The sequence below is a fragment of the Caretta caretta genome, chromosome 8 (assembly GCF_965140235.1).
Source record: "Caretta caretta isolate rCarCar2 chromosome 8, rCarCar1.hap1, whole genome shotgun sequence".
Lineage (NCBI taxonomy): Eukaryota > Metazoa > Chordata > Testudines > Cheloniidae > Caretta > Caretta caretta.
Genome location: NC_134213.1, coordinates 39,850,172 through 39,877,909, shown reverse-complemented (window position 1 = coordinate 39,877,909; position 27,738 = coordinate 39,850,172).

Sequence of the window (27,738 nt, the reverse complement as noted above, 5' to 3'; positions counted from 1 at the left end):
GATCGCTGGTTACATACGCTATCGTGCCCCCATCACCAGCTCCAGAGGCTGGGGGGAGTGACCACCCCAGTGCCAGAGAAGAGGCGCTTCCATCTTCCCCTCTGATGTCCGCCACTTGACCGAGATGGAGGGGCAGGAGTGGATGGAGGGAGACCCAGACTGGCAGACTGGGGGCATCTGCTGGGTAGAGCAGGAACGCAGGGAGTGTGGTGCCCTCGTACCCCCTGAGCTGCGGGAAGGCGATGAGCAGGCAAGGCTGGGCACTGTGAGCTGCCCACCATGGCCTGGGAAGGGTGTCTGGGGGCACAGGCCAGCAGGAAGTGGGCAGAGCATCCACTGATCCCAACGGCCCTGGCAGCGCATGCAGCAGGTTTGGGTTGTTATTCAGGCCCTGGGATGAAGCACCTGGCAGAGATACTTACCAGTTCAGCTAAAACCCATCTCCCCGTCCCCCTTGCACAGCAGGCTTGTGCCCCTCCTCCTTGGGCTACTGCTGGCCTCTAGCACTGGCCCCAGCATGGCTGCAGGGAACAGCAGCGATGGGAGGGGATGCCTGGGAGAAAAGAGAAGGGGTGACAGGCCCGCCTCCCGGCCTGCCATAACCACACCCTGCTCTGTCATGAACAGCCGCAGCACAAGGCATTGGAGCAACCCAGCAGGACAAACAGCACCTTCTCCTGCTCGCATGGCGCTGTTGGCAACCCAGGTTTGCAGCGTGCACTTGCCCCCTGTCACCCTCTCTCCCTTTCCCTGCCCAGCACAGCTGCTGCAATCCAGAAAGCTGTTTCCGAGCTGTGGTGCCATGGACGGCATGTCCCAAGTAGGAGGTGAAGAGGCACATTCAGCACATAGGCGTTAAAGCTTTTCTGTCCCCTCGGGTTGCAGGCAATAAAAGCCTTGTACAGCCGAGCAGAAAGGCAAGAAGCTGGAGCTGAACATATGCTGTCTGGCTCCAGGCAATGTTCCCTGTGAGTTATTGCAGGTGTTAGCGCTTGAATCTCAGCCCATCTCATCAGAGTCCAATTTCTGTCACTGCTTCCCTCTGTAACAAAGCCCTGATCGTATTGTTAGGGCATGTGGAGATGACTATGCAGTCATAACATTTTGCTCTCACACCTCGAAGGGATTACCCACAAAATAAGCCCCAGGATGGTCACTGCTGGCTGCCATAGCGATTTGAATCAGCCCCAGCCCTAGTCACACAGGCCCAGGGGCAGAGTTAAGGTTGGACGCTGGCCACTGAGAAGACTTCTGGGTGTAAGAACTAGGCCTGGAGGTTGGGGTTTGCGTGGCCTTAGCTTGTGATCTCTGTCTAGGGGATGTCCATGGGATGTGAGAGAGAATTGCAATTAGCAACCCTCACTCTAACTGTATCTTAACCAAGGAGGCTAAAAGAAAGAAATGAGCCTTCCCAGCTGCCCTTGCAAAGGAGGCATTACCCCACTGATAGGAGAGGAAAGTGGTGCAGAGGTGAGGTGGCTTGTCTAGGCAGAGAGGGAGACAGAGCCCAGCCTGGTGGTCTAGCCACTAGGTGACACTGCCTTCCCAAAGTCACAAGTTGCAGCTTATGGTTTGAGGGTGAGATAAAGTGGGTGGAAGAAATGGGCTGCAAGGGGGAACTTCACGCCTGCAACACAACCGCCAGCACTGGCAATTAGCAAACATTTCAAGAGAAATTAGGAGAAGCCAGTGACAGGCAAGTGCATTTCTATTAAAAGCTGCCACGTGAGATCCCTCCCCGAGCCTGCCGGCCCCTCCTTACCTGGTGCGTGCAAAAGCAGATGCAAACCTGACATTAATGCAATGTTCAGGGTGAGCTTTTAATTGCAGATATGTCAGAAACTTCAGAGTCGAGACAGGTGCACCAGCTGCGAGCCCAGTCAGTGTGCAGGGGAATCAGATAGGGGCTGGGTGTGCGGCTGGGGGGGGCTGTCTGCATGTGCATCAGAAATTCTCTCCTTGCAGCTTCTGCCCCTGCTCCTGGCTCTATTACCACACTGAGCTGCGCTCTTTCCCTACTCACCGCTCCTCCCGAGATGCCTCCACCATCCCTCCTTAATGACCTTCTCACCAAGGGCTGGAAGTCACCATGTGTAGCACTCGGCTGGCCCTGGGGCCATCAGCATCTGCCTGAGCTCTAAGGGCTTATTTCCATTGAGCAGAAGAGAAAGCGCGAACCAGTCCTGTGTGCACTTGTGCCCATTCCACCTCTGCTGGTGCCCCTTCACACTTGTGACAGCAAGGAACCCGCTGTCAAAAGCTCCATGCTTAGGGCTTGTCTAAGAGCATAGAAACGGCTGTACTGGGTCAGACCAATGGGCCGTACGGATACAGAGGCATAACCACGCCCAGAGAGCAATGCTGGAACAGTTCCCTGCTGGACCTGCCCCTACAGGTAACTAGAGGCCGCTGGGCAGAGGGTCTCCACAGACCCCCCTGCCAGAGTCCCTGTCATGCGGTGTGGGCCCAGAACAGTTTGGACCATCCCCAGCAGCACCAACCTGCACCTGTAGTAGGAGCTGCCCTGGGTCTGGGCAAAGAAGACTGGCAAAGGAGCAGGGACTGAGGGAGGGTGAGAGCCGATCTCCACAGGCAATGCATTCTGAGAGTGAAAGCTATGCGGAGAACAACCGAGCTGTAGCTTTCTGAAATTAGCTCCCCAGATCCCCACTCCTGCAGCCGAGTGTGAGCAATGCCAGGCTGGCTGACTTGGCAGGATGGCTGACGAGATCAGCCAGAGACTGACACCCCAAAACAGCTCGGCCCAACAAGCACCTGAACGGTGGAGCTGATCTGGTTCCTCCGTGGCTCGTCAGCAGCCGGTTGGCTGCCAGACCCCCCTGAAAAAGGCCGTGAACCTGTAGCTTTCACCCACTGGAATAGGAATGTTTACCCACCTGTACCTTTTCCCTGAATTGTGCATTACCCTCTGGTTACTCTCCTCTCTCACCATTGTCCCCCAGCATCTGGAGCCAATGGTAAAGAACAGACACCTCATGAAAAACATTCACCCCATCCATTGGCCAAAGACATCTGACTACTGGCTATCTTGGCATGTGATCAGGGCCAGTCTGACTCAGGAGAGAGTCTAAGCTCCTGACCAGTAGCTGGCCCAGCTCTGCTGAACCGCAGTGCTGAGGAGCTGCATGTTCTGAGCTCTGAGCGCTGGAGCTGCTTCGTGCACTCAGTACCGGACATGGGAACCTTGCCAAGTCCTAGCTGTGCCTTGGAACTGCTGCGGCTCTGACTCAAGACCTTCAGGGACTGACACAGGCTCCTCCGTGGAGCATGTCAATACAGCCTCCTATCTGTTCAGGTCTGGGGAACTCCAGGCTTGTGGCACCCTGTTTGCATATGTTTTGTATCAATTTGCATATCATTAGTGGTGTATCCACTAGGATTTGCTTCTGCTCACAGCTTTGTTTCATGAGAGGTAAAATGCAGTTTGTATAGAGCTGCTCCGGAACTTGCATCCCTAGTGGTACTCTCTAAACAGAGCACAGACACACTGCTAGTCTGGAGCCGCTGTGCCTGCAGCCAGGCACTGGCAGGTGCCGCAGCTTGGACAGCGTTGCTGCTGACCCCAAATTCCTCAGTTAGATGGGAACTAGCAAGGCCTGCGAGCCCGGGGACCAGGCAGCGCTATGGCAGCTAAAATGTGACTCGACTGAGTGAGAGATAATGCACGGTGACAAACTCACATCATGTCCTCGGTGACTCGCCATGGATCACGCTGGTCTCCTCCGAGGAGAATGTCTTGCAGGTCAGCATGGACGGCTCAATGCAGCCATTGGAGCAGTGTGCAGCCACATTTCACAAAGCCAATGGGATGCTTGATTGCATTAATAATACAGCTGCCTTCCCCCAGCACCTATCCAGTGAAGATCCCAACATGCTTTGAGAGATATGCCACTGAACTGGCCTTGTGTGGCTCACCATGCCCAGCTGTGGCGGTTACAAGGGGATGGTCAGAGGCCCCACAGGTATTTCCGTGTGAGGGGAGACTCCCAGTCTGGAGGAGATGGGGGCACAGCCCACAAGAAGAAAGGGTAGAGTGATGGCTGAGCAGAGACTCCTTTACCCCGTCTCCTCGGGAGTCGCGCCATGAAATCAGTGGCTGGTAGATTCAGAGTCAATAGAAAATTCTTCTCTGCCCAGAACCTGTGGAGCCCACTGCCTGGCCACAGAGCTGGAGGTTGAAGGGCTGCAATTGCATGGCCAATAGGGCCCACCAACATTCCACCCGCCCTGGGTAGCCCCGGGCAATGGGGCCCTGGGGTTCCTCCCATGGTACCTTGTGCCAGGTTCCATCTACTGCTCTCAGCCCCACTCTGCAGGCCCATCAGTGTCCTGCCTTTATGCCCTTCAGCAGGTGTGATGGGTTCGGTCACAGAGATCCCCTTGGGATTGTCACCTGATGTGGTGAAACTACCTCTGAGCCCATTTTCCCTGCCAGCTTGGGATTTCCAGAACCCTGCTTTGTTGAGCCAGACACGCTAACCTGCTGCAACACAGACCCAGGTCTGGTCCACATCTCCAGACTTAACTGAAAACAGCTCAGCAGGTTACCTGTCTCCAGCACCCAGACACCCAGTTCCCAATGGGATCCAGACCCCAAATAAATCCATTTTACTCTGTATAAAGCTTATACAGGGTAAACTCATAAATTATCCACCCTCTATACCACTGATAGAGAGATATGCACAGCTGTTTGCTCCCCCAGGTATTAATCACTTACTCTGGGTTTATTAATAAACAAAAGTGATTTTATTAAGTATAAAAAGTAGGATGTAAGTGGTTTCAAGTAATAACAGACAGAACAAAGTAAGTCACCATTTCCTTGTACTTTTCCACTGATGAGGCGGGGGTGAGGACAAGCACAGACAAAAGATTCTGGCCTTGTGCAAAAGCTATAAAAGGGGGTGGAGCAGGACAAAGGCTGCCAGTCATGAGAAAGCCCCTGCTTACCACCTGAAATGTCTGCTGGATCTAACAAGGACTGTACCAGGGGAAAGGATTGGGCCCAGACTAGGAAGGAGTCTAGTCTATGGGGGAGAAAAAAACAAGGAGTACTTGCGGCACCTTAGAGACTAACAAATTTATTTGGGCATAAGCTTTCGTGGGCTAAAACCCACTTCATTGGATGCGTGCAGTGGAAAATACAGTGGGGAGATACATATATATATATACAGCGAACATGAAACAATGGGTGTTGTCATACCAGCTGTAACAAGACCAATTAATTAAGGTGAGCTATTATCGGCAGGAGTAAAAAACCTTTTGTAGTGATAATCAGGATGGCCCATTTCAAACAGTTGACAAGAAGGTGTGAGCAACAGTAAGGGGAAAAAATTAGCATGGGGAAACAGTTTTTACTTTGTGTAATGGCCCATCCACTCCCAGTCTTTATTCCACCAGGGTCACAGGTTCCGCACTCTCCTCGGGCACAGCACTGTGACGTTGCACTCCATATGTTTTATGGAAATATGCTTATGAGTGTGAATATGATGTAACTGTAAGACCCCAGTCTCCGTTCTTCCTGGATTGGCCCACAGGTCCACAGGAAGGCTTGCAGGTAGATAAACCATTTACAACCAATTGTCCTAGTCAATGGGAGCCATCAAGATTCTAAACCACAGTTAATGGCCCACACTTTGCATAATTACGCTACGATCTCAGAGTTATACTTCATAGTTCTAGCTTCAGCTACAAGAATGATACATGCATGCAAATAGGAGGAATATATTCAGTAGGTTATAACCTTTGTTATGATACCTTACAAGAGACCTTTTGCATAAAGCATATTCCAGTTACATCATATTCACACTCATAAGCATATTTCATAAAACATAGGGAGTGCAGCATCACAGCAGGATCCTCCAGCTGCCCAGAGCTCTGCTGGGACACAGTGCTGTGCCCGAGGAGAGTGCGGAACCTGGGTCCCTGGTGGAACACACCGCTGCCCGCTGGGCCTGAGCCCTCATCCTTCCTCAGTCACAAGCCATGGCAGACCCAGCTGGGAGCAAAGGGCAGGCATGGGCACAAGATACCAGTGGAACTATGCCCTGGCCACTGGCTGCCTGCACTGGGCGAGTGCTTCTCTCAGTGCCAGGAGACGGGCTGGGATTAGCACCTGGCTTTAGCAGATGGGACGGGGGACTCTCCAACCTCTGAATGGGCAGGACGCCTCCTCCCACATCCCCCCAGCACTGGGGTAATGGCGTAAAACCTGCCCCACCCAAGGAGCGTTCGGATACCACCGTGCTGGATCCTCAATGAGCTTGATGGAGCTGGGTGTGCTCAGGACAAGCTGGCAGAGCTGTTCCCAGCACGGGGAGAACAGGGGTTCTGGGCTCTAGTGAGCAGCTGCCAGTGCCATGGGAGCAGAGGCTGTCTGAGGGTTAGCCTGCCCCAGAGACCTGACAGCTGCCTCAGCTCCTTCCATTGGAATGAGGTGTCAGGGTAGTTGGGTCCCTTAGACAGCAGGTCCCACCCTTATGCTGAGCCACCCCAGAACTCCCCAGGGGAGGACGGCTTCCACTAGTACTAGCCAGCATCAGGGCAGGGCCACGGGACATGTTAAGCTCTAGACCTTCCTTGGTGACCCCTGTTGATGGGGCTCCAATGGAGAATTGTATTCAATGGCTGACACCCTGTGATAGCTGCCTGCAGGAGCTGGCCTTCCCAGCCCTGCATCCAGCCACCTACACTGAGCAGAACAAGTGCCCCAGGGGCTCTGTACTTGGCACTGGCAGTAACTGCTCCTGATGGCCCAGATGCTGCCAGGCAGGCAAGAAAACAGCCATGAGCCCATTTAGCCAGGAGCTTAGCACAGAACTCTGCAGACCCACAGCACTATCCAGCTGAGGACATTAGCTAGGGAGCCACACAGCCCCAGGGCAGGTCAGTGTTGTGCCAGCTCATGGGGCAGACCCCTAAGGTGCACAGGCTGGCTCTGCCCTAGGGCTTTCCAGAAAGTGCCTCCCCATCACATTGCCACTGATGGTAGCAACAGGAGCGCTAGTGTAAACCGGCTGCCAGCATTCTTCTCGACAGCTCAGCGCAGGCCCACTAGCAGCAGCAGGTCTGGGCTGGAGCTAGACGTGGGCTACTGCAATGGTGGGAAGTGTTTAGGAGAATGCACAGGGCCAGGAGGTCAGGGGACATGCCAAATTCACACAGGGAGTCAGTAGCAAGGCAGGAATGGAACCCAAAAGTCCCCTGCTGTAATCATTAGACAGTACAGCCTCTCCCTACGCAAAACCCTTTCCCAGGAGTCTAATATGTGGAAAGTCAGGAAATTCCGAGCTAACATTCCCACAGGAGTTAGCCTGTTGTACTGAAAGAGTAACCGGATAACACTGGGCAACAGCACTTCCTGTTCAGCAAATGCTACAACAGAGGGCAACACAACTGCACCTTCTCTACAACCACAGCTGGTCGCCACTAGCAATATGCATCCCAGCAGGTGCAGAAAGTCACTGAAGGAGCATGTGGTGGGACACCCTGCCACACGGCAGGGCAGAGGTAGGCTGCAATGAGGACCTGCACTGAATTCCCTGTCATGTAATTGGCTCACAGGTGTCATCTCCCCCAGCTCATTCGGCTGGGGCGTAGGGGGCTAAGGAAGATTTTCAAGGCCTTGAAAGTCGATTGAGTTAGGCATCTGCCTGCCATTGGTGCCTCTGGAAACCTTCCCCTGCATATCTGGGAGATAGTGTAAGAGGCTCCTAGAACCGAGGGGGAACCATAGAATCATAGAATATCAGGGTTGGAAGGGACCTCTGGAGGTCATCTAGTCCAACCCCCTGCTCAAAGCAGGACCAATCCCCAACTAAATCATCCCAGCCAGGGCTTTGTCAAGCCTGACCTTAAAAATATCTAAGCAAGGAGATTCCACCACCTCCCTAGGTAACACATTCCAGTGTTTCACCACCCTCCTAGTGAAAAAGTTTTTCCTACTATCCAATCTAAACCTCCCCCACTGCAACTTGAGACCATTACTCCTCGTTCTGTCATCTGCTACCATTGAGAACAGTCTAGAGCCATCCTCTTTGGAACCCCCTTTCAGGTAGCTGAAAGCAGCTTTCAAATCCCCCCTCATTCTTCTCTTCTGCAGACTAAACAATCCCAGTTCCCTCAGCCTCTCCTCATAAGTCATGTGTTCCAGTTCCCTAATCATTTTTGTTGCCCTCCGCTGGACTCTTTCCAATTTTTCCACATCCTTCTTGTAGTGGGGGGCCCAAAACTGGACACAGTACTCCAGATGAGGCCTCACCAATGTCGAATAGAGGGGAACGATCACGTCCCTCAATCTGCTGGCAATGCCCCTACATATACATCCCAAAATGCCATTGGCCTTCTTGGCAACAATGGCACACTGTTGACTCATATCCAGCTTCTAGTCCATTGTAACCCCTAGGTCCTTTTCTGCAGAACTGCTGCCGAGCCATTCGGTCCCTAGTCTGTAACGGAGCATGGGGTTCTTCCGTCCTAAGTGCAGAACTCTGCACTTGTCCTTGTTGAAACTCATCAGATTTCTTTTGGCCCAATCCTCTAATGCGTCTAGGGCCCTCTCTATCCTATCCCTACCCTCCAGCGTTTTTCCAAATTTTGGTTTTTCCAAATTTTTCCAAATTCGAATTTTTCCAAATCCGAGAGTGCTGAAGGAATTGGCGGCTGTGATTGCAGAGCCATTGGCCATTATCTTTGAAAACTCGTGGCGAACGGGGGAAGTCCCGGATGACTGGAAAAAGGCTAATGTAGTGCCAATCTTTAAAAAAGGGAAGAAGGAGGATCCTGGGAACTACAGGCCAGTCAGCCTCACCTCAGTCCCTGGAAAAATCATGGAGCAGGTCCTCAAAGAATCAATCCTGAAGCACTTGCATGAGAGGAAAGTGATTAGGAACAGCCAGCATGGATTCACCAAGGGAAGGTCATGCCTGACTAATCTAATTGCCTTTTATGATGAGATTACTGGTTCTGTGGATGAAGGGAAAGCAGTGGATGTATTATATCTTGACTTTAGCAAAGCTTTTGACACGGTCTCCCACACTATTCTTGTCAGCAAGTTAAGGAAGTATGGGCTGGATGAATGCACTATAAGGTGGGTAGAAAGCTGGTTAGATTGTCGGGCTCAACGGGTAGTGATCAATGGCTCCATGTCTAGTTGGCAGCCGGTATCAAGTGGAGTGCCCCAAGGGTCGGTCCTGGGGCCGGTTTTGTTCAATATCTTCATAAATGATCTGGAGGATGGTGTGGATTGCACTCTCAGCAAATTTGCGGATGATACTAAACTGGGAGGAGTGGTAGATACGCTGGAGGGGAGGGATAGGATACAGAAGGACCTAGACAAATTGGAGGATTGGGCCAAAAGAAATCTGATGAGGTTCAATAAGGATAAGTGCAGGGTCCTGCACTTAGGATGGAAGAATCCAATGCACCGCTACAGACTAGGGACTGAATGGCTAGGCAGCAGTTCTGCGGAAAAGGACCTAGGGGTGACAGTGGACGAGAAGCTGGATATGAGTCAGCAGTGTGTCCTTGTTGCCAAGAAGGCCAATGGCATTTTGGGATGTATAAGTAGGGGCATAGCGAGCAGATCGAGGGACGTGATCGTTCCCCTCTATTCGACATTGGTGAGGCCTCATCTGGAGTACTGTGTCCAGTTTTGGGCCCCACACTACAAGAAGGATGTGGATAAATTGGAGAGAGTCCAGTGAAGGGCAACAAAAATGATTAGGGGTCTGGAACACATGAGTTATGAGGAGAGGCTGAGGGAGCTGGGATTGTTTAGCCTGCAGAAGAGAAGAATGAGGGGGGATTTGATAGCTGCTTTCAACTACCTGAAAGGGGGTTCCAAAGAGGATGGCTCTAGACTGTTCTCAATGGTAGCAGATGACAGAACGAGGAGTAATGGTCTCAAGTTGCAGTGGGGGAGGTTTAGATTGGATATTAGGAAAAACTTTTTCACTAAGAGGGTGGTGAAACACTGGAATGCGTTACCTAGGGAGGTGGTAGAATCTCCTTCCTTAGAGGTTTTTAAGGTCAGGCTTGACAAAGCCCTGGCTGGGATGATTTAACTGGGAATTGGTCCTGCTTCGAGCAGGGGGTTGGACTAGATGACCTTCAGGGGTCCCTTCCAACCCTGATATTCTATGATTCTATGATTATGGCTCTGGATTATGGAGCCAGTCTAGGGCAACCTGAAATGTTGCGTGCCCCTTGGAGCAGGCTCTAGAGAGGGTCCCTGGTGGGAGAAGAAAGGTTGAGAGGGACCCCCACAATGGGGGAGCAGAGAAGCACCTAGAGTCGATCTCTCGGCCGTCCTGCAATGGACAGCGTGTTCTCCTCCCGCCCACAGCTGCCGTCTCAGCAGAGAGCTGAGTGCGCTGAAGTGTGCTGGAGCAAAAAAAGCTAAGGAATGAAAAAAAATCTTTTCATCTCAAAGGTTACACTTGTCCTACTTCCTCCCATCTCCAGCAATTAACTTGAAGGGAGCCATCACTGCTAATTGAGCAGCGGAGATCGGGGCAACAATTAGGCCTTTTGACAAGAGAGGGACTGATCCAAGGCTTAAAATGATAGGGAACAGTTTCTATGGCGATAGAACTTTCCTCCCGTTCTCTCCAGGCACGGAAATGATCCAGATGTAGATTTCTCCCTGATTAATGATTTAATGAAAATAAAGAAAATCTTTCTTTAAAAAAATCGATGGGCCGCAATGTTTCGCCTGAGCCTATGGCTGCAGGGATAATCAATGTCCTTCCAGGGCTGGGAGCTCGGTGAAATCTATTACAGCAACGTGCCAAGGACGACAAGCGGCCCCGCTGCTTGGTAATTAGGCAGCGGGCTCACACAGGGAAACGTGAGGGCTATATTCAGAGCGCTGATCAAAGGAGCTGCCCATCAAAGAGCTCCTCACATTGGCATCTCCAGAAAACTTTCTCTCCAACATCACGGCTCTTCCCCTTCCTCTCTGTTACCTTTCTTCATTATCACTTTTCGTTTTAATAATTCAGAGCGTTCCCTTGCAGCGAGGGAAACAGTATGCAGACTGCATTGCTGGGGAGCAGCACGGGGTGGCCAGGAACAGGGGCTGCACCTTGTCCGTGCGCGCTGGAAGGAGGAGGGGAATGGACCCCTCCAGGTCGTGGGAGGAACAGACCCTTGGCCAGGGGAGTGAATTCTCATGCCGGAGCAGGGGAGAGAGCGGGGGGCATCTCTGGCTGATGGAGGGGCAGAGCCCTGGCCAGGCGGTGACAAGTTCTCAGGCCCTGGGAGGGACAGCAGGGTGGGGATGTCTGGTGGGGATGTCTGTGGAAGGGGGCCATGCTGGAGAACTGTGTGCATGGAGAAGGGGTTGCTGCTCTCCTCCTGTAGCGTGTTGCTAACAAGCGGAGAGCTGGGTACAGGCATGGCCAGCTTTCCTGCTGGCAGAAGGGAGCTGCCCTGCCCCGTTGTGGCACGGAGTAGGATTGGGCTTGTCACAGCGCCTGGTGGGGTCCTGCAGCGAAGCCGTCTCATCTGTAGATCTCAGTCCAGCAAAGCCCCGGCAGGATTTCTTTGGCAAGCGCCCCACACTCACCCTCCGAGCCCAGGCAGGTGCAGGATCCTCCCTGCGCTGCACACTGGGCCCACATGGCTGGGCGAACGCAGATCGGGCTGTGTCCCAAGCACCCACAGCCATAAATGGAGCCATCGCCCTCCTCCTGAACACTCGTCACTCGCCTGAGAGGCTGGCTGGCAGCGGGAGGGGACCACCCTAGCACCAACTGCTGAGCCGCGCAGGGCTCCTGTCAGCCTCCGAATGTGGCTCCAAAGTTAGCCCCAATCTTGGGCACAGAGACCAAGTGGCAGTGACTGTTGCACAGCCTCCAGTGCTCCTGAAGGTTGAAACAGCAGACTGGACTTCTACACAGAGTGCTTCCGCCGACGTGCATGGGCTGAAATTGTGGAAAAGCAGCATCACTTGCCCCACAACCTCAGCCGTGCAGAACAAAACACCATCCACAACCTCAGAAACAACTCTGACATCATAATCAAAAAGGCTGACAAAGGAGGTGCTGTTGTCATCATGAATAGGTCAGAATATGAACAAGAGGCTGCTCGGCAGCTCTCCAACACCACTTTCTACAAGCCATTACCCTCTGATCCCACTGAGAGTTACCAAAAGAAACTACAGCATTTGCTCAAGAAACTCCCTGAAAAAGCGCAAGATCAAATCTGCACAGACACACCCCTGGAACCCCGACCTGGGATATTCTGTCTGCTACCCAAGATCCATAAACCTGGAAATGCTGGGAGCCCCATCATCTCAGGCATTGGCACCCTGACAGCAGGATTGTCTGGCTATGTAGACTCCCTCCTCAGGCCCTACGCTACCAGCACTCCCAGCTACCTTCGAGACACCACTGACTTCCTGAGGAAACTACAATCCATTGGTGATCTTCCTGATAACACCATCCTGGCCACTATGGATGTAGAAGCCCTCTACACCAACATTCCACACAAAGATGGACTACAAACCGTCAAGAACACTATCCCCGATAATGTCACGGCTAACCTGGTGGCTGAACTTTGTTACTTTGTCCTTACCCACAACTATTTTACATTTGGGGACAATGTATACCTTCAAATCAGCGGCACTGTTATGGGTACCTGCATGGCCCCACAGTATGCCAACATTTTTATGGCTGACTTAGAACAACGCTTCCTCAGCTCTCATCCCCTAACGCCCCTACTCTACTTGTGCTATATTGATGACATCTTCATCATCTGGACCCATGGAAAAGAAGCCCTTGAGGAATTCCACCATGATTTCAACAATTTCCATCCCACCATCAACCTCAGCCTGGACCAGTCCACACAAGAGATCCACTTCCTGGACACTACAGTGCTAATAAACGATGGTCACATAAACACCACCCCATACCGGAAACCTACTGACCGCTATTCCTACCTACATGCCTCCAGCTTTCACCCTGACCATACCGCACGATCCATTGTCTACAGCCAAGCTCTGCGATAAAACCGCATTTGCTCCAACCCCTCAGACAGAGACAAACACCTACAAGATCTCTATCAAGCATTCTTACAACTACAATACCCACCTGCGGAAGTGAAGAAACAGATTGATAGAGCCAGAAGAGTTCCCAGAAGTCACCTACTACAGGACAGGCCTAACAAAGAAAATAAGAGAACACCACTAGCCGTCACCTTCAGCCCCCAACTAAAACCCCTCCAACGCATTATTAAGGATCTACAACCTATCCTGAAGGATGACCCAACACTCTCACAAATCTTGGGAGACAGGCCAGCCCTTACCTACAGACAGCCCCCCAACCTGAAGCGAATACTCACCAGCAACCACATACCACACAACAGAACCACTAACCCAGAAACCTATCCCTGCAACAAAGCCCGTTGCCAACTGTGCCCACATATCTATTCGGGGGACACCATCACAGGGCCTAATAACATCAGCCACACTATCAGAGGCTCGTTCACCTGCACATCCACCAATGTGATATGTGCCAGCAATGCCCCTCTGCCATGTACATTGGTCAAACTGGACAGTCTCTACGTAAAAGAATAAATGGACACAAATCCGATGTCAAGAATTATAACATTCATAAACCAGTCGGAGAACACTTCAGTCTCTCTGGTCACTTGATTACAGACATGAAAGTTGTGATATTACAACAAAAAACTTCAAAACCAGACTCCAGCGAGAGACTGTTGAATTGGAATTCATTTGCAAATTGGATACAATTAACTTAGGCTTGAATAGAGACTGGGAGTGGCTAAGCCATTATGCAAGGTAACCTATTTCCCCTTGTTTTTTCCTACCCCCTGCGCCCCCTCCCCCCATTCCTCAGACGTTCTTGTTAAACCCTGGATTTGTGCTGGAAATGGCCCACCTTGATTATCATACACGTTGTAAGGAGAGTGATCACTTTAGATAAGCTATTACCAAAGGAGAGTGGGTTTGTGTGTGTGGAAAGGGTGGGGAGGGGGGGAGAAAATCTGGATTTGTGCTGGAAATGGCCCAGTTTGATTATCATACACATTGTAAGGAGAGTGTTCACTTTAGATAAGCTATCACTAGCAGGAGAGTGGGGTGGGGGGAGAGAAAACCTTTTGTAGTGGTAAACACCCATTTTTTCATGGTTTATATGTATAAGAACATCTTCTATATTTTCCACAGTATGCATCCGATGAAGTGAGCTGTAGCTCACGAAAGCTTATGCTCAAATAAATTGGTTAGTCTCTAAGGTGCCACAAGTACTCCTTTTCTTTTTGTGAATACAGACTAACACGGCTGTTACTCTGAAACCTCTCTGGCCTTGCTAGTCTCACACGGCCCCGCGTCCATCAGCACTTTGTGACTCTCTCTCACGTGATTCATAGAATCATAGAATATCAGGGTTGGAAGGGACCTCAGGAGGTCATCTAGTCCAACCCCCTGCTCAAAGCAGGACCAATCCCCAATTTTTGCCCCAGATCCCTAAATGGCCCTCTCAAGGATTGAACTCACAACCCTGGGTTTAGCAGGCCAATGCTCAAACCACTGAGCTATCCCTCCCCCCATTCATGGAAAATGCCTTTTCCTGGGCAAGATTCCGGGGCGTGCGGCTGAGTCTCTGAACCATGTATAACCCATAGCTTAGGGCTTTCTCAAGGCCCATGTCCATCTGCATCCATCAGCAACAGCTGTTCTCTGCCATGTGATGTGGCACTGGTGAATGGCAGGCGGGATGGCAGTAGAGCAGAGACCACGCTGAGCGGTGGAGGAGAAAGCATTCTGCAGGCCCTTTCTGCTCCTTCCTGCATGCACAGATCTTGCTGAGTCCATGCGAGCAGCGTTCGCTCCGCGTTGCACTCTGCTGCCCATCTGTTCAATATTTAAAACAAGCAAATCAGGGTTTTTTGCTTGCAAAACTATTTTATTGCTTAGGCCAAGAGAACACTGCTGGGGTGGGGCAGGCGAGGGCTGCCCTGCAAGGGGCCAGGGAGACAATGCAGCACAATCCAGGTCAAGAGCATTCAACCCTTCCCTGTGCAGAGTCATCAAAACCAAACCCCTTCGAAAAGCAAAACGCGCATCTTCAGAACTACCCTGGGAAGGGCTGGGACAGAGGAGCAGAATCCCAGGGCACCCAGGCCCCTTGCAGCTCACGATGCGGCTTCCTGCCTCTGTCAAGCAGCTCTCCTAGGGATGGGGTATTTCCCCCCCGGGGCTGGTTCTGGGGCAATGGGACTTTCCCTCTCCATTCTGGGCAGTTCACATAGCAACAGGGTCTTTAATTCCATCCCCATGCTGGACAGTCCCACAGTGACAGGGTGTTTAATTCCATCCCCATGTGAGCAGTCCCCATAGCAAAAGGGTGTTTAATCCCATCCCATGCTGGGCAGTTTCCATAGCAACAGGGTGTTTAATCCCATCCCCACACTGGGCACTTCCCATGGTGACAGGGTGTTTAATTCCATCCCCAGACTGGGCAGTTCCCATAGCAACAGGGCCTGTCCCCCTTTCCACGCTGGGTGGCTCCCACAGCAATGGGGTGTTCCCCACTCTGCACTGAGCAGTTCCCATAACAATGGAGCATTTCCCTCCCCGCATCAGGCCGTTCCCATAATGTGAGGAGACTAGACTTTTGCTGGGGAACTGCTCAGCCTTTAGGTTCCCAGCTTGTGTCCACCAGCCCAGGCCCTCCAAGGTCTGGACACCACGTTGTTTATCCAACAAGTGATCAATGCAGAAGCCAGCTCTCCCTCAAGACCCATCTTTGGCCCCAGTGTTGGGAGGACTCTAGGGCCGTTCCATGGATAACCACTGGGTGGGTCTTTGCCCAGGGGATTTCTCAGGTTCAGACCCTCACTGGAGGGAGGAAGCCTCCAGACCACACAGCTTCCAATGCTATGTTTTATTAATGAAACTAAGTGTGGGAACAAAAGTCTGGGGTGCAGATAGACTGATCAAACCCCAGGGATGTGGGTAACAGGAAATCATCAGATTCATGTAATGATCAGATTGATTAAGTCATATCAGATAGAGCTGCAAGCTCTTGTGAACTCTGTGTCTTCACTGGTGTGGCAGGGTCTTCTCGAGCTGCCAGTCTCCAAAAGACAAGGGCACTCTCGGTCTCAGTGCCAAGCAATAGGTTCAGGGGGCCTGCCAAAGAGCTGACTTGGGAGGGTGAGATCACTCCTGGGTTGAAGCTAATGTTGGGAGTGCCGCTCTGACGCCAGGTAAGCAGCCTTCCCAATTGACTGATGGTAGGTGAGTGTCAATCCCTTCTCTCCCCAGCACACGGCCAATATAAACCTTCCAATGAAATTCAGGACCTCACAGCTTGGTGCATTTAACATTCAAATGACGAATCTAGGGGAAAATAGTGAGGGTTTTCAGGATTAAACATACAGCTCCTAAGCCATGAAATATGTGTATGTGTGTTTCAGAGTAACAGCCGTGTTAGTCTGTATTCACAAAAAGAAAAGGAGTAGCTCACGAAAGCTCATGCTCAAATAAATTGGTTAGTCTCTAAGGTGCCACAAGTACTCCTTTTCTTTTTGTGTATGTGTGTGTGTGTTATCTTTTAGACACAAGACTCGTTTAACCTAGGGCTGGTTTAGGTAGCTGAGGAACTATTCCATAGGCACCATTCTCAGCAAGAGTCTGTGATTCTATCCACGCACACACACTCACACTCACACATGCTCACTCCCAGCCATCTGCTGGAGTTCAAAACAAGTACAGGAATGCTGTGGTACAGGCTCCTCTACTAAACAAACTGGAACAAGGAAACAAAATCCAAAAGGTTGGTGCCTATGCAGGATGGTTGTCGCGACTCCCGTGATTTCATTCAGCTTCAGGAAACTGGTACATGATTGCACACGTTAGCTGGTGGGCTTATTGACTCTGATATTTAATGCTCTGTCATGTAGACATAGCCTTAGATGGTGCATGTTGCTGGACTCCCCCACCCCGGTGGTGAAGGAAGCGCATGGGGGAATGCACAGCCAGAGGCCAGCAGCAACTGCAGGCAAATGAGTCAGAAGCCAGAAGCGAGCCAGCAGCAGGATGAGAAGAATACAGCCATTTTTACAGTATTTTGATGAATATGCATGACTCAGTTTACACACCCATGTGTATTGCTGCCTGCTGGGAGTAAAGAGGTTGATTTCTCCTGGGGGGGGGGGGGGGGGAGAGGAGTGAGGCAGGGCAGAGTGCCACATATGCTATCTGCTTTGGGACATTATTAAGGCACCTAGGAATGGAGTTCCCTTGAGAGACAATGGAGTAGCTAAAGATTGGACATTAATGCTGAAGGACTGGGGAGTCCAGGCAAGCTGAATGTGGTTCACAGCAGAGGCTGCAACTGGGAACAAAGACAAGAGGTGCCAGTTGGCTGTATTAAGAACTGCTCTCTGGCACCCCCAGAGACAAGGAGGCAGAGACTGAGACGGATCTGAGGAAAGTGAGCCAGAGGGTTTTGCTAAAATGGACTCTGACCTAAGCTTGGCTTTCCCATGCTAACCCAGTCTCTGGGATGCTGATTTCCAGGGAATAAGGAACGCTCCCTTGTTTTGCAAAGGCTGTGCTGCCACTGAAGATATGCGCTGGGTGCATTGTTCCCTAAGAGTGAAAAGTCTACTTCCAGGAGGCTGAACTCAGCGGGACTCACTGGGGCGAGCACATGGAGAGAAACAGGAGAGCTGATGCCTTGGAGCTGGATTGCTGGAGAGCTCACCCTGTTAAAGCTAAGCCTTTGGGCTGGCCAATGACAGGGGCAGGAGGCTGAGGCATAAGACACTCCTTGTGAATGATGGCACAGGGCTTCTTCCTTTCGTTCATGATACGGGGATGGTGGCCTAGCCAGTTCCTCCCCTGTGGAACTCCTCTCAGAGATCCTTGGAGAAGCAGATTGGGGCCCGCCCCTTCTGAGGTCACTGGCATCACCAGTGGCCTCTGATCAGGCCCAATTATGCAGATAAAGAATCACCTCTTCCAGTAACTTCAGGCTCAGAAAGTCCATGTATCCCAAAATATACCCAGGCAGGCAACTGGCCCGCAGGTATGTGGTCATGGGTAGAGCTGGTTGAAAAGTTTTCAATGACATTTTTTAAATGAAAAATGCCATTTTGCTGAAACCAAGCATGGGAGAGACACCAGCCCAGACTAGCTGGTGGTTGGGGCACTTACCCAGGTTGTGGGAGCCTACAGTTCATCTTGCTGCTCCAAATCAGGCAGCGCAAGGCCTTGAAGCAGGGCCTCCCAGACATGCAGCCTATTGGCAGGGATGGGGGAGGGACTGTCTCTTTCTCAGAATTTCAAAATGTTTTTCGGTGTTTTCTGGCCAGCCCTGGTCTTGGCTCAGGCCACAGACATTATCTCAACCATCCTATAAAGTTCTGACTCAACAGTAATTTAAAAAATGCAACAGTAGCAAACAATTAGAGTCGAAATCACAGGACTCTTCTGATCATCCAACAGATGTTTAGAACTTCCCCTCTTCTCAGCAGCTCAGCTTTGACTGGCACTTGTTGACATGTGCAATGTAGGCAGAACTCCCTCACAGTCAAAAGTCTCTTCCTCCTAAACTCACAGTTTTGGGGCTCAGTTTTTCCATGCAGGCCTGTCTGCCTCATAGAGCTGGCTCCCATGGTGATGGCACATGTCCCTCCATGTGCTGTGTGGACCTCTTCTTGACAATGCAGTTCTGAGCATCCTTTATTCTCAGCAATTGGCTTTGTTCGACTTTTGCCTGTTCCCTTCTGTTGTTCTCCTCTTAGCCCAGGTGCTTATGTTTCAGGAACAAACACACTCTGTTTTGAGCAGTAACTGTTGTTTTTTAAGCCACTATTCAAGCATTCTGGCATGCTGCCTGCTTCACTCTCATGCTGACCTGCCGGCGTTGCCCTGCTAAGGGTGCCTCTCACCACGGGAGTGATGTCTGCAGGGCAGACGATCTGTGCACTGGGGTCTTTCTCCATGACAGAGTGACCCTGTCTCCCACCAGCCTGAAAGCTGTGATTACACATGAGGGTCACTGCACACTCACAAAGCCGGGGCAGTTCGCAGCTTCATTTCTGGGGCTCTAGTACTGCCAGAGGACTGCTGGATGTCACACCAACAGGTCTCGCCCAGTCGCCTGCCTCCCACTGCATGGGCATGAAAATGCCAGTGCCAGTTTGAGAAGAAACTGGGAGAAAACTGTGATTAACCCCAGTGGTTTTCATCTAGCATCAAGGTCTTGTATTCCTTGGTTTTCTGTGCTGCTTGATTTCCCACGAGGGCCTGTCCCATATGTGCTGGGTGGAGGGACGCATCAGATATTGGTTGGTATCTGGTGTGGGTGGCTGCCTTGTGTGCACTGGAAGCAGTCCTCTGCTCCAGCTCTAGTTTGGCTGTTACCAGGGTGGAGCAGTCACTCCTGTTTCAGGCTTGGATCCTCTCAGAACTTGGAGGGATCACATTGTTTGCACCCTCGTATACATGTGTTAATTTAGTAACTGCACCAAACACATCTTGATTGCACTTGAGACAGTTTTTACTGGTATGTATTTAACCTTCTGAGTGCCATCCAGAGGACATTTACAACTGGCTGGGAGGCAGCAGCTCCTTGCCCCTCTATACACAGGTATGGGGGTGTAGTCCCTGTGGAACCATTCGCTGGATGGAGACATTCCCCTGGCCCATTCATGTTCTGTTGTTGGGCCGGATTTGCCCGGCCTCTCGGGCACTCATTTATACCAGTGCAAAGTGCTACCAATGGCATAGGGGAGCATCTTATACCTGCAGTGCACAGCTGGAATGGGTAACAGTGTGCCAGGTCCCAGAGTCTTTAGGATGGTAGCGCACATCTGCAAGGGAGTGCTGAGCCTGCTTCTGAATTAACACAGGAAAAACAAATGGGAGAAAATGGAATGGAAAATAATAACAAGGGAAACTTCACACACACACATCCACCGCAGCAGAAGTGAAGGGAAGTGAGATGCAAACAAAACACTCCCAATGATGGGGGTTTGCATCATGGCTTTCTTGCCCTCCCCTGCCATCTGGGCACCATTTTATGGGATGTCTACACCAGAATGGGAGGTGTAATTTCTGGCTCAGGTGGATATACCCAGGCTAGCTCTGAGCGAGCTAGCGCACTGAAAATAGCAGTGTGGCCATGGCAGTGCAAGTGGCGGGACAAGCTAGCCCCCCCCCCCCCCCCCCCCCCCAGGCACGAGCCCATCTGAGATACCAAATGGATAGTATTGATAGGGGGGACTATGACCTATTCAAGCAGACTTTGCTGATGACATTTGAACTGACCACCGAGGCATATAGGAAACCATTCTGGGGTGTACACAAGAACTCAGGCGTCACCTATAAGGAGGTCACCAACCTGCTTGGGGAATATCTCTGCAAGTGGGGAAAGGGCACAGGGGCCATGACCATCAAGGATGTGCATAACCTGGTGGGGTTGGAGGAGCTGTATGACATCTGCCTGCCAGAGCTTAAGATGTGGTTAGTGGACCGGAAGCCTAAAGATCTGCGCAGTGGCGGATGAGTTTGTAGACAGCAGATTGGGGGAAGGAGGGAGACCCACATTGGGGACTCAGAAGGGGAGTCACCCAGAGACCTCTCAAAGGTGGGACTCCAGGAAGCCCAACTCAGGGGTGCCCGTGAAGGCCAGGGCAGGCTGACCTCCCTCATGGGACTTGAGGGACCGGAAATGTAATTACTATGGCCAAAAAGGACCCAAGGTGGTGTCATGCCCAAAGACCATAGGACATCTTTGCCCAAGAGAACCCTCAAAGGATTAACTGGTGAAGGGGAGACAGCCTGTAACACAGGCTGAGAGTGTGAGCTGGGAACCCATCACCCAGCCAGCTCCTGGGGCAGAGTTGGCCAGGGGAGCGGAGAAGGCAGACGGGCTTCTACTCCAAGCCCAGCCGATATGTCTGCTTGTGACTCCTGGGCTCAGGCCCTTCTGATCCACAGTGGGAACGGCAGGTGGGGGTCAGTGGGAAGACATTCATGGAGTGAAGCAATTCTGGTACCAAGACTCTTGTGGGTGTGAAGCAATTCTGGGACCAAGTCTCTTATGGGTGTGATGCAACCTCACCAGCTGCTGAAGGGCCATGTAACTTGGGGGAAGGCTCCCAGACAGCAGCCATTCACCCAGGGTTCCTGTGCAGACACAGGAAGGATCGGGGTGCAGGGTGGTTAGCTGGAGTCCTTTGGCACATGAGCTTTGATGTACTCTTGGGAAGTGGTTTGGGAAGTCTCTTTAAGACAGGATCTGGACCCCATGCCAGTAACAGCCAAAGAGCTGAACCCAGAGATCAGAAGGTGGACAGGGCAGGAACCAGTGAGGATGTGAATGGCCCAAAAATGGCCCCGCGGCAGGGGGGAGTGGGCTACTTTCTCCCCTTGCTAGTAGCACAACGGAAGAACTACGAAGCTCCAGTTACCTGGCTGTCCGTAGCCAGCCCCTAGAGCTGAGTGGGACAACAGCCCTGCACAGGGGAGAGGTGGCTCACACTGGCTCTGATGTGGCAACCACAGCAGTGGGCCCACGCCCTACCCTCACTGGGAAACGGACACTGGGGTTGGTCAGACCCCCAGTTAAGGTTCTGTAGCGAGGATACTTCTGAATGGGGGCCCCAAAGAGGTTGGGGTGCGTGATCAGCTACCTGCAGAGGTGCTGATGGGGGATGGACTGAAGAACTGGCCAGATGGTGCCCTGGTCCTTCCCTGTGGCTGAGGTCAGGGAGGGCCACTTGGCCTGGCACTGGCAATCCACCCAGCAGGGAGGCGTGGAACCTCCAAAGCAGGGAAGTGAGTTGTGAGGGACAGGGCTTAACAGGGCTGAGACCAAGGCCTTGTCCTGAGGTGGGAAAACTAAGGCACAGCAATGAGGGCTGGGCCCCGAATCCAGCAGCTGAATTCTAGACCTAGCCACAGAAGGATTGCTCCTGGAAGAAGCAGGGGCCTTGTGGGCTCCGGTGTTGTGAGATCCTGGGGAAAGATCAAGGTGAGAGAAGCGAGCCGGTACCAAGAAAGGGCTCCCTGAGGGAAAACTGAACATGGGGCATCAGAGGGTGGCTGGTGGTCCCCCAGAAGTACCACCAAGGGGATGTCCCTTCTTCTAAACATCAGGGGGTTCAGCGCACCCGGCGAGAGCTGCTGCAGAACATTTACTGCCCCAGAAATGCACAAGGGTCTACCCTTTTGAGTTGGTGTATGGAAGGAGAAGGAGGGGACTCCTGGATTTGATGAGATACAAATGGGGAATCGGTGGTGGATTCTGAACTATCGTTCTGGGGAAAGCTTACTGAGCTCATGGGTTTGGTGAGCAAGAACGTAGCCAGGGCCCAGGAACTGCAAAAGGTCTGGTACGACAATGTGCCTGATTGGAGACCAGAAGAGGGGTCTCAGCTCAGTGTGATGAGCGCCTGGGGAGAGCCCTGTGAAATCAGCAACCAGCTGAAGGATCCCGACCTGGGAGAACCGTGTGTCCCAGTGAAGAGGGGGCTGGGACACCTCCAGGTTGCAGGATGGATGATAGAGGCCAGAAAGGGTAAGATGAGGATGGCAGAGCTATCGTACCTGGGCCACAATTTGAGAAGTGGCTGCCTAAAGCCAGGGCCAGCCAAGGTGAAGGTAACCAGAGATTGGCCCATTCCTCAAACCAAGACACAGGCCCAGGCCTCTAATGGGATGGCAGGGTACTACTGAAGGCTTGTACCCCACTTTAGCTTTCAATATGAAGATTGGTAAATTGGGCAAGTCAGACAAGGGGTGTGGACCGAGCAGTGCCAGGGGGGCACTCTGTGCACTGAAGGAGGCTCTAACCTAGGGGCTGCTGTAAACCCAGACTTTGAGAAACCCTTTATGGTGTTCACCGACACACCTCAGGTGCAGGGCTGGGCACGGTGCTGATGCAGGCCAATCCGAAGGGGAAGAGACACTCCATTGTGCACCGGAGCAAGAACCTGCTCCTCCGGGAGCAGAACTACATGGCCACAGAGAAGGAATGCCAGAGAAGGATGGGCTCTTAAAAAGCTGCAGCCGTATCTATTTGGGTGGCACTTTATGGTGTACACTGACCACTCGCCCCTGATCACTCACCCTGACATGGCTGCACCAGATGAAAAGGGCTAATGCCAAACTCGTAGGGTGGAGTCTGATCCACCAGGATGTTCATATGGGGGTGGTCCATGTTAAGAGGAGCATGAATGCTATAGCTGATGCTGTGTCCCAGAGAGGGGGGCCTGAACTTCCCCAGGTGACCGGTTGGAGTGACCCCGCTCTGTTCAGACTCAAAGGGGGGAGAGATGTGACGAAGTTGGGGATTTTTGTGATGTTTTACATGAATAGTGTGTGCGCTCCCCAGTTTCCCTGTGTGCTGCATGTTTAACAAGGTGGTGGGAGAGGGTTTGTTGTTGCAGAGAACCAGGTATGACCTCGTCTAGCAGCCAGGACCCCCTGCACAACGGACAACGGCCTGGAGATGGGGAACCCTAACAGCTGGTGACCTGGTGACTAAGAGGCCCACCTCAGCTTGGCAGTCAGCCGGTTCTGACCAGTGGAAGGACAAAGGGCTGAGGAGAGAGTACCCCAGTGACCTGACCAACCAGTTCCAGCCAGAGGGGAACAAAGGACAGAAGAGAGAGGGCCCCAGACCTGTTTACCTGGGACAAAAGACAAAGGACAGGGGAGGAACTGTTGGGGCCGGTGATATCGGATGCCCAGCTGGAAAGTGCAGGGTCTCTAGACTGGAGAGAGAGAGCAGGCAGAGCCTACGTGGATGCAGGGGAGACTTAGATGTACTATGCTGAGGGAGGCCAGGCCTGAGGGCCCCAAGAGTTTCCTGTGCTGTGTTCAGATGCTCAATAAACCCTTCCATTTTACGCTGGGGGAGAGTCGCTCCGGTCTAGAGAACAGGGTTGCATTATTCCCTCTGGGAGCGGAGGCCATGGGGGTCCTGAGGGAGCCCACGGCACGAGACAGGCGTGCTATGGCTCAGAGAGGTGCGGTTCCAGGAGGCGGAGGGGCTTAACTACTGAGAGAAAGTGGACCCCCGAGAAGGGCTGTCACACTGAAGGGGGTTCCCTCTAGGGACCATATAGGGCCAAGAGTGGGCACGACCTGTGAGTCTGTGACAGCTCCCACACCCCCAGCACCTATGAAACAAACCAGTCGTAAACAAGCAACAGGCCAAGAATTGCCTCTCAGAAGTATTCACCAAATAACTCTGAATAACAGGGATATTTGACAATCATGGACCAAATTCACCAGCAGAGAAAGAGACTACATCTACAGACTAAATTATTAGCCACAGCTCAGTCCCCGAGCTCCGCTTCCCACTTGCCTTGTCTGTTCTCTCCTAAGGGTCGCGGCTGCTGGCTATGCCCCATTGTAAAGCTTGACTGACAATGGCAGGTCCCATATTCTGTCCCTGCCCAATTCAGCCTGATCTGTTGTGGCTTGGTTGGTTCTAATTCAGGCCACAATTTAGTGTACAGGAATTTGATCCCGTTCAGTATCTGGGGCATCAGGTAAGAGCAGCTAGTGCTTGAAATGGAACATTCCCTGGCTGGAGAATGTTGGCTGGAGACCCTGCATTGGCTGCGTTCTCCCAGTGCCGCTGAACACCCAGCTGATGTTTTGTCTGGCAAATCCACCATGTCCAGATCAGCTTGGCTGGCAGTGCTAATCCCAGGGAATACAAGAGCCCACCTTGTAGTCAGCATTTCAGCATCACCCCGAGTAAGGATAAAGACCTTTACATGAGTAAGGCGTCTTTATTAAGCTTGGTAATTCTTCCTTCAGTGACTAAGCTGGGTTGCCATTCCCCAGTGCCCTCATCCACAGCAGTACACTGCCAGGTTTAAAATATTCCTAGACTCCAAGGCCAGAAAGGACCATTGTGATCATCTAGTCTGACCCCCTATATAACACAGGCCAGAGACCTGCCCCCAAATAATTCCTAGTGCAGATCTCTTAGAAAAACAGCCAATCTGCATTTAAAAATTGTCAGTGATGGAGAATCCCCCACACCCCGGGGTAAATTATTCCAGTGGTTAATTACCCTTATTGTTAAAAATGTATGCCCTGTTTCAGTCTGAATTTGTCTAGCTTCCACTTCCAGCCATTGGATCATGTTATCCTTTCTCTGCTAGACTGACGAGGTCATTATTAAATATTCATTCCTCTGTAGGTACTTACACACTGGGATCAAGTCCCCCCTTAATCTTCTCTTTTTTAAATTAAATAGATTGAGCTCTGAATCTATCACTATCAGGCAAGCTTTCTAATCCTTTAATCATTCTCGTGGCTCTTCTCTGACCCCTCACCAGTCTATCAACACCCTTCTTGAATTGTGGACACCAGAACTGAACACAGGATTCCAGCACCAGCACCAAATCCAGAGATTAAATAACCTCTCTGCTCCTACTCGAGATTCCCCTGTTTCTGTGTCCCAGGATCGCCTTAGCCCTTTTGATGTAGTGGGGAGCTAGTTACAGGGCATTTCACTCGCCATTCTGGACAATGTTACAGAAGGCACATTTCCCAGACTATTCTGGGCAGCTTTGCTAGCAAAGGGGCATTTGCCAGCCAGCACTGGGCAGCTCTGTTGGATGGTGCATTCCCAGCCAATGTGCTTAGCCGGCGATAATCGGTCTCCCTTTCTCTGTCTTGCTAATATTGTTTTTATGAATCAATCTTTATTCTGTCCTTTCCTTAGGTAGGAGCGAGTGAATAATGCAAACATTGGCTCAAGGATACTCAGATACAAGGCCTTGTAATCTTACAGCAAAGGGTATCCAGAAATATTACAGAGAGTGCAGATTACACAGCAGATTTCAAGTGGTGTCAACAGAGGCAAAATGCTCAGCTGTTTCTTTTGCCTTTGTTTGTTTGTGGTGATGCATTTTCTATTATTCCCATTCTATGAAATGCTGCTTTGCTTTGTACCCTTTTCAAAGGGATGCAGATGCAAACAGCTTTGCCTCTCTCAGGGCCAAAATCTTCCCACTCAAGACACCCTAGGGCCAGCTGTGGTGGGTGTCCCTAGAACCACCTTCCATTTTAGCAGAGCCCCTCACAGGATTGCTCTTCACCTGCCCAGGGAAGCAGGGCAAGGCTATGGGCCCCGCTGTGTAGCTGGAGCGCTGACAAGCGGAATGACCCATCCACGCAGTTTGTGGCAGAGCTCCCTCAGTCTTAGTGCCCCGAACCACAGGCCCATGCTTCGTCCACGAGAGCAGCCTCCCCTGGCACCTCTGGAAGGATCTAACCAAAATCTTACCTGGGATCCTAGTGTCTGGGTCCTTCTGATGCTCCTGAGGTAGGGGGCGAGCTGTTGGGGAGGGAGTGGGCAGGATTGGGTCAAGCAGATCTGGCTGGGGAAGGGTCTTGTGCCCCCCCTCTTCCTGGGCACTCCTGACCCTTGGAACCCCCACTGCAGTGCTCAGGAAGTGCAGGCAGCCTCTTTCACGGGGGCTTGAGCTCAGAAAAGCCTTGCTTAGCCTCTCCAGGGGGCAGGCGAATCCCGATATCAGCACAGCCTGGCAGACTTCTCTTGCCCCTCCCTCCCAAAACAATTCTCCCCTCATCTGAACAGCCACAGGGCTCCCACTCGCTGCAGCCTGCAGGCAAAGGAGCAGCAGGACCCTTCTCCAAGCCCAGGGCTCCCTCCCAAATGCTCACAGCTCACTGGGACCCACGGAAACCTCCCAAGCCCTGCTGTTGTCTGCCCTCAGGGGGCAGCGCTGGGAAAGCCCCAGAACACAAGGGCCTGCCTGCAGACAGAGGTCAGCTCAGTGCCCCGAGAACTCTGGGGAACCCCCCACCCCTCATCTGAGCTCCCACCCATCCTAGCCCTCTACTCAGTCCCCCTCCTTCTGGTGAGGTCCTGGGGGACCCCATCAAACAGACTGGCAGTCCCTCCTTCTGGGCAGGGATGGGCCATAGGTCAGGTGTCCAAAGAAGAGGAGCTGACTCCAGGCACGTCCAGGGAGGTTCTTTCGACAGGCAGCTCCCAGAGGAGCTGGGGCGGGGGGGGCAGCATTGGCCCGAATCAGTAGCTACGCAAAGGCTGCCCTCGCTTGCCCTTGGCTTTTGACGCAGACCTGCCCTGGGCCAGCCCGTGAGATGCTGAGCCCCTCCAGCTCTCACTGGCGTTCGGCGGAAGCCAGAGCACAGGGTCTGGCCACAGTGACATCTACAGCACTGACATAAGAGGTTTAGGACCGGCACCTTTTCTGCCCTGTGTTTCCTGGGCGATTCCCTGTGCATTCACCCCACTCACACGGAGCCGCAGTGCCCGTGCACGGACAGGCACAGGATAGGCAGCCAGGGCACAGCCAAGGTGCGAATGTGGAGTGTCACCAATAGGTTTAGGAGTTACTGCTTGATAAATCTCTCTACAGCACACGGGGGAGGAGCCCCAGCAACATGGGGATAGGGTGGGGAGGGTACCCCACAGTGCGTGGGGGAGGGACACAGGGGGCACACCAGCAGCCTATGGGGGAGGGCACCTCGCAGTACATGGGGGAAGGGTGGGGAGGGCTCCCCCCAGTGCATGGGGGAGGGGCAGGGAGGGCACCCAACAGCACAGGGTGGAGGGGTGGGGAGGGCTCCCTGCAGTGCATGGCAGTCCTTGGAAGGACATCACTGATGAGAAGCGTGCAGCTGTGGCACCCTGGCCTCGGCCTCCCGGCTGCAGGACA